This window comes from Dendropsophus ebraccatus, chromosome 2 (genome assembly GCF_027789765.1).
Source record: "Dendropsophus ebraccatus isolate aDenEbr1 chromosome 2, aDenEbr1.pat, whole genome shotgun sequence".
Lineage (NCBI taxonomy): Eukaryota > Metazoa > Chordata > Amphibia > Anura > Hylidae > Dendropsophus > Dendropsophus ebraccatus.
Genome location: NC_091455.1, coordinates 159,939,539 through 159,947,489, shown reverse-complemented (window position 1 = coordinate 159,947,489; position 7,951 = coordinate 159,939,539).

Here is a 7,951-nt window from a genome sequence, read left to right as displayed (position 1 = left end):
CCTCCAGAAGCCTTAGCCCACACAGCTCTGGGAGTCGGGTCGTGACATCACCATTTTAATCAGGAAGTGAAGCCTTGATACAGTAGTAAATGCAGAGAGAAAAGCACTTTAGAAGCATTTCCCGTAAAAAGTGCATATTGGTGATTTGTATAACTTTTGGGGGGCCCTACAATACTTTAATAAAAATTTTCGCCGGACTTCTCCTTTAAAGGGGTAGTGCGGGCTAAAAATTTATTCACAAAATAACACACATTACAAAGTTATACAACTTTGTAATGTATGGTATGTATGTGAATGGCCCCCTTCCCCGTGCCCCCCCCCCCCACGCTAGACCAGGAAGTGTGGTGCATTATACTTACCGCATTCGTGTCGACCCCCGGCCGCCAATGACAATGACTTAATGACATAACTGTGCTCAGCCGCTGAGCAGCTGATGACGCGGCAGAGGTGCGCCGGCATGAGGGACAGCTGGGGCGGCCGGGGGTCGAAACGAATGCGGTAAGTATAATGCACCACACTTCCGTGTCTAGTGTGGGTGGGGGGGAACACGGGGAAGGGGGCCATTCACATACATAACACACATTACAAAGTTGTATAACTTTGTAATGTGTGTTATTTTGTGAATTAAAGTTTAGCGCTGCACTACCCCTTTAAGGATTGCTTCCTCTTCTGCCCTCCTGTTACCTACAACTCTAGGCTGGGCAGTAATGATAGATCTCATCTATTGGTACTGATCTAAAATGTCTTAGGCCAGAGCAGGGACTGTCCCACTGAATCCTGAACACTTGGTTGTCGTAGGACTGGGGAGATGCAGTGGCCAACCTGAGACAATTAGTTAAGCTTATGAGTATTTTATTTTTAAATACATTTGGACAGTATTACCATCTATTGAAGATTCATGTTGGAAATACACTAGTGAAAGTGCAAAGAAAAAATAAATGTTATTATAAAGGAATATCATAATATCCCTAAGGTATAACTATTATGGTTTTCCTTTTATGTAGCAATGAAGTTGGGTTCACCTTATAGGAAAGCCATAATCCATCTGCTAGAAAAATCACAGGCTCAGTTGATGTATGCGCATAATTATTGCTGTAACTCACATCTTTATTGTTTCTCGTGTAGACAGCTGCTGAGACCAGAACACTGCATGAAAGATGACAAGAGCTAGTACATGCCTTCACAACCAGTCATCATCCCTCATCACCAGAACAAATTTAGGATAACCCGGGGTCACAAAGCAAAGTGATACCTCAAGGACAAAGGTTTGGGACAATTAAAATAATTTCAAGCAACTTCCCTCCATTTCATAGCAGATATGATTCCTAACATATTTGTAAATCACTTAATTAACCAAAAAACAACTACAGCTCAAGTGCTGGTCAATTAGATTTCTTATTTTTCTGAACTCTGCTGTTCACTAGTTGTTCTTAGACTCTTAGGGGGATATGCATCATCCGGCGTACTGATGATTTTCGGCGTAAAGTGCCGATATGCGCATATGATTTTATTCGCAAATGGCCGATTTGCGAATAAAATATTTGCATATCGGCGCTTCACGCCGAGTACGTCGGGGGGGGGGGGGGGGGGCGGTTGTGCGGAGGGGGCGCGGACTCAGAGTCCGTGCGATTTATCATTTTTCCTACTCAAAGATACGCCGAAAACCTACTCCACCTTTCAGGTGGCGTAGGTTTTCGGCTGTGCGCACCGACGCGCACGGGATTTATGTAGAGGCAGTCCGCCTCTACATAAATCTCTGTAGCGCTGGAGAAGCGGGGACATTTATAAGTCCGGCATAAAAAACGCCGGACTTAATAAATGTCCCCCTTTAGTCTTTAGTAAGAGCTAGATCAGGACAAATTACAGGACGTAGGGTGGATTTACCATGTAGTCTGTGCTGGAAAGAGCCTAAGAAACCCTGGGCTGTGTACCTGTAAGCTTAGCTGATGTGTCTGATGAAGATGATCCACACTATTTTTTTAAAGGTAAATCAAGGCTTCCCTCTCATATTACACCACCCATAAATCTCATTGTATATTAGTGTATATACTGCTCTATGTCCACAGTGCTGAAGTGTAATCTCTCCCTTACGCCTACCTTTAACTTATCAAAAGCAGCAACAGTAGCAGCACAATTCTTCATGTAAACCCTATCTTGCTGCTGTTTATTTCCTTTCTGTCTATATAGTACCTGGTACATCAATAACCCCTTCTCCGCCCATATGCCATGTAGCATTGTACTGTGTAAATCCTCATCCAGCACAGTTTCATCCTATTCAGAGTAGTGCACTCTCTGAAGCCATGTCATGGCAAAGTAGAGAGGAGTATGTGCTGTGCTGTGATTGGCCAGAAAAGTCTGTGAAATCATCTGCCAGACTTTAGATTTAGTGTAATACAATCCTTTTAACTTGATACTATGTAATTATAAAAATATATAAAATAATTTATGTATAACTTAGCAAGAGCTAATTTTAGCAAATGTTGACCCTATTTTTTTTTGTATTGTAGTGACTGGATTTATACATCTAAAAGCTTGATATCTATGTACTAGAAGAAGATAGAGAAATGTAGTCTTGGAGGGACATTTATCAAAGGAAAAAGTAGCATTTTTTGGTGTAAAATGGGCAGATGCAAATAAATTTATTAGCAAATGGCTGTTTTGCGAATTTATCGCATTTGGTCATTTTACGCCAGCTTCGCCAGGATGGCGCGGGTGTGGAGGGGGCAGAACAGGGGGCGCGAACTCTGGGTCCGCTTCATTTATCATTTTTCTCGCCGAGAAATAAGGAAACCTACGTTAGCTGGCGTAGGTTTTCTGGCGCACACACTAGTGCACGGGATTTATGTAGATTCATAGTGTCGACACTGCGGGGACATTTTTACGCCTCTTATGCCCCTCTTAATGCCCCTCTTAGTGTTTTGTTCAGATTGATACTTGAAGTCTTTAAGACTGACTACCATCTCAAAGTTCTCTCAGATTCCGGATTCTATTTTTGGCTATGGTAATGTGACAATCATAAATGCTAAAAAAAGACTGTGGGATTAAATAAGCTATTCCACGTTCTGCAGACATGCAAGCGTGAAATCATTTAATCTTCAGAATAGCTCCCATCTTAATGGACAACTTCACAGCTTTACACTTTGAGAGGATCGATGCCAACTTCAAATGCTCTTCTAAAAGGATGTTTGCCATTTTCACATAAAATGTAATTGGCTATTGCAGTATTTAGCACTAAGGACACTATTCCCATTATACAGTTATCTTTCCATTTCTACAGCTTTGCTGAACTCATTATGAATAAACCATTGAGTGCCTAACATGAAGCTCGACTGTTGTATTTTCATACGACTACAAAGTGTGCCCTAATGGGTGATTTAAGATGTCTGCCAAGATATTGTGGACAAACTGCACAACTCAATAATGTAAATCAATAAGCAAACATGGGAAATGTTGACAAAAATATGAATAGATTGCATCACATGTACACATTGTAAGGTAATATAATTATGTGAAGAGCGTACATACTAAGACGTATCAGATGATGTCATGCATAGACTCTTCATAAAGAGCCAGGAGATATATAATACAATTGACCATATATGTATAACAAGCATTCACACATAGGAATGCATTATAATGTGAACAGTGCACTAACTATAACAAATAATATTCAGGCTGACATAGAAAATCTTCATCTGTTTCTGACAGTGTGATAACAGCAGTCTAAGGAAAATATAACAGATTACAACAATGCCATGCTTAGTCTATTGTCCCATCCTACATGTGAGCATGGCCATGAATGCAAGGCAAAAGTCATACACAGCTAGGAAGAATCTTGCCCCAGCTACCTGTTATCCTACATATTGTCATTACATGGGTTTGGGGAGCAGTTTTTATTATGACTGCTTTCATGGTTTTTGGCACAAGGATACACATTCTAGCCACTCTGTACCCACAGTCTGTCCCCCCCAAACCACTTGTACCTTCAGATAGCTGCTTTTAATCCAAGATCTGTCCTGGGGTCCGTTCGGCAGGGGATGCAGTTATTGTCCTAAAAACAACTTTTAATCCTGCTGCGCTGTGTCTAATGGCCGGGGCTTACATTTGTATATGCATTAGGCTGGCACCACCTCTCCGTCCTTTCTCCCCACCCTCCTCATCATTAGGAATGATCCAGGAACCAGCCAATTCAATAGGTACTTTTCATTTTATTAGTTAAACGTGGTCATATTTATATTTATGCTGCGACTTGTAGGTAGTAATAAGTTTGGGCTTTTATCCTAGGCCCCAGACCAGTGTGTACTACCCTGAAGACAAGCCTGGAACACTACAAAATATTACTTTGATACTACTATGATATATATTTGGTTTTCCTGTTCATGTATATAAGGCCATAGCGCTTGCATTTTTCCACCTAGAGACCCAGAGGAGCCTTTTTTATTTAGTGAGCCACTAATTGTACTTTGCAATGGCAGACATGATTTTTGTGTAATTTTTTGCTCCATGATGTCTTTATCGGTATCTTGATTGTGTATATGCTACTTTTTGATCGCTTTTTATTACAATTTTTCTACATTTTATGGGACCAAGAATGCGCAATTTTGCACTTTGGTATTTTTTTTGCGTTTACACCGTTTACCGTGCAAGATCAGGAATGTGATAATTTAATAGTTTAGGCGATTACGCGCACAGCGATACCAAACATGTTTATTTATTTATTTTTATTCATAAAATGGAAAAAGGGGGATGATTTGAACTTTTATTAGGAGAGGTTTTTTTTTTATTAATAAAAAAAAACTATTTTTTTTTTACACACATACTAGAAGTCCCCCTGGGGGACTTCTGGTAAAACTGCACTGATCTCTCATTGAGAGCTATGCAGTATAGATAAACTGCATAGATCCATGAGATCAGTGTTCTATTGCTATCGGCTGCTGCAGCTGAGAACAATAGACTGCCGAGCCAGGATCAGCGCTATTATGGCGCAGACCCCGGCTGGGACCAGATGGGGGGGGGGGAGATGGGGGGGCGATTCCCCCCCCACTATAACACCAACGATGGGGTAAAAAAGGCATTTTTTAAATTTAAATGCCTAATTAGTGGGCACGGTGATCGGTCCCAGGCTGCATATAGCACCTGGGATCGTGGTGGTTCCCCTAGCGATGCGAGGATGTACAGTAACGTCCTGGGGCATCTAGGGGTTAATCAATCGTATTATAGAAAAACGTTCTTTTCTAAAAGAGTCGTATAGATATAGAAGTTTTATTAATGTGCTAGGTACACTAGGGTGGTAATTTGGCTTTTAGTACAATAACAAACAAAAACAAAACTGCTGAGCCACTCTTAGCAACATCCCTAATGAATTTCGAGCTGCCCCTCTTACTACATACAAATAGTGCACTGGAGTTCCATAGTACTATATACTATACTATATAATACTATATACCTTTTTGTATCATTCCTTTTAAAGCATGGTATGTAACATTTTAGGGTGAAATGCCCTATCTAGACATGCCCTTCTAAGCCCTGCTGACAGGCATTGCTTTAAATCTGCACCCAAACCAGGTACAATTTCCATGTACAGCCTTGGCAGTATATGACACTTTTTGAAGGCCCTGTGTATAGAACCAGCATCTATCTAGGGCTTCAGATAAACAATTTGCCCTAAGCAAAGCTAATGTTATCACATTTTTATATGTATATTTAGTGAATGAAATTAAAAAGCCTCCTATCTAGATAATTTACAGTATATATAAGAATGAAAAGCTTTGTATGGAAAGTACATCCTTAAGAAACCTGTCCTAAATAAGAGGTGAAAGCTATTAAATATTGATTCTTCTATAATAACGTTAAGCAGATGACTTCTCCTAAATGAATGCACCATTTGTGTGATACTACTATTGACAAGCAGCATTCATATCATATGTTGTTTTTGTAACTGCAGGCAGAAACTGTGGAATGTAATGACAAATAGCTGAATATCTTAAACCATATCTAGCAGGAATAATGACAGTAGAATGAGTAAAATTCTGTTTTACAAAGAGAACAATCTGCCATTTTGGAATTTTACAATCTGCAGTCTGGCTACTGCTTGACACAATGAAAACTCACTGGCCTGCTTTAGATTCAATGGGAACCTGCCACCCCCTGTGCCGGGGTGCCAGGCTCCGCCCCCCCCCCCCACTAGAGCTCCCTATACTTACCTGATCGCGCCGGGTCCCGCTTCTTGATACGGTCCAGTGACGGAGATTTCAGCGCCCGAAGCCCGGCATGCGCGCTCCTGAGACGTGTCCGAGGAGCGCTCGCGCCGGTCTTCGGGCGCTGAAATCTCTGTCACCGGACCGGATCAAGAAGCGGACCCGGCACGATCAGGTAAGTATAGGGGGCTCTAGCAGGGGTCGGGAGCCTGTCACCCCGACACGGGGGGTGACAGGTCCTCTTTTTTTTTTTTATTTCTTTTTATTCATTTTCAAAAACATTTTCAGGGTACAAATACAGTGGACTTTAAATGTCCACCAAAAGTTAAATGCAGAGTATATCGGCGACTGACCATAGCAATAGTCAGAGGCCAAGCAACATTGCCAACAAGAAAAGCAGGAAACATATAACAACCCCTCCCACCCCACTCCCCCCTCCCTCCTCCTTCCTCCTTCCTCCTTCCTCCTTCCTTTACTCACGGTCTGCAACCAATTTACTACCATATAACAGAAGCATCTGAGAAATAAAGAATGCAATATAACCAGGGACCATGAAAGACTTATGTGGTTATTTTCAATTTTCCTAAGGTACCTGCCACATCTTTCCGGAGATACCAGGTCGTATCCTTAAAATGTAGCATAAGCTGCTTTATTTCCTCATTGGACAGAAAACTACAAATAAAAGTTTTCCACTTTTAAAAAAATCCTTTAGTGAGTTTTTCTATTGACCGCGCAACTTCCATTTTGTCGAAATGCATGTATTTTTTGACCTGGTGAACTACTTCTTCAACCTGTGGCATCTGGGAAATTAACCATTTGGAAAGCAAGCTTCTTTTGGCTACTAGTATCAGGTTGGGGCACATGGAACAGAAGAGACGTGGGATCAGTTGGTATAACTATTTTGAGCTTGCTAGTCAACACTTCTTTCAACGTAACCCAGAAATGGCGCGACAGGGGTAATGTGACAAGGCCAAGAACCAAGTCTGTGCCTCTGGCATTACAATTAGGGCAGACCTCAATGCGGTCTGGGTGATCAGGAGTCTTCGGGAGAGTGAAACCGTACATGGCATGATGGATCAATTTGTATTGGGTTTCCCTCCATGTTTCATTTATTACAGCCTTACGTACGGTCGCCCAGCCATCTAGGATAGGTTTTGTAAGGTCCTCTTTATGGAAGTAGGACTCCCAGTATTTAAATATATGACCAGGATCCGCCTTAGAGATCTGGTGTCTGATGGCCCAGTATAGATATGATAGTGAGTGAATAGGTGTCACTAATCTAAGAACGTCATCAACAAAATTTTGCTGGTATAGAAATTTCAAATCTCTCACCCTGGGTCTCAAAAAGGACATTAATTGGTTATAACGAAGGAAGTGGCCCGGGCCTAGGAAATATTTTGTTTGCATTTCCCCAAATTGGAGATATCTATGTTCAGAGTCATGTAAGAGGTGAGTGACCTGGGTAATGCCTTTACACATCCATTCCCGGTAAAACCTATATTTGGCTTCTCGCTGTAGTTCGGGGTGGGACCAAAGTGGCATATGTCTAAGCAAAGGGCAGTTTTATGTCCTTAAGACATGACTTCCAGGCAATTATAGTATCCCGTAATAGGATGCAGCGCTTGATATGAGGGGGAATGGCTGGAAATTTGGTATATATAAGAGATTGTAAAGGCCATGGCGACGCCATTGCCTCTTCCAGTTTTACATTGGTATAGGCACCCCCCCCTCTCATCCAATCCACACCATGTGGT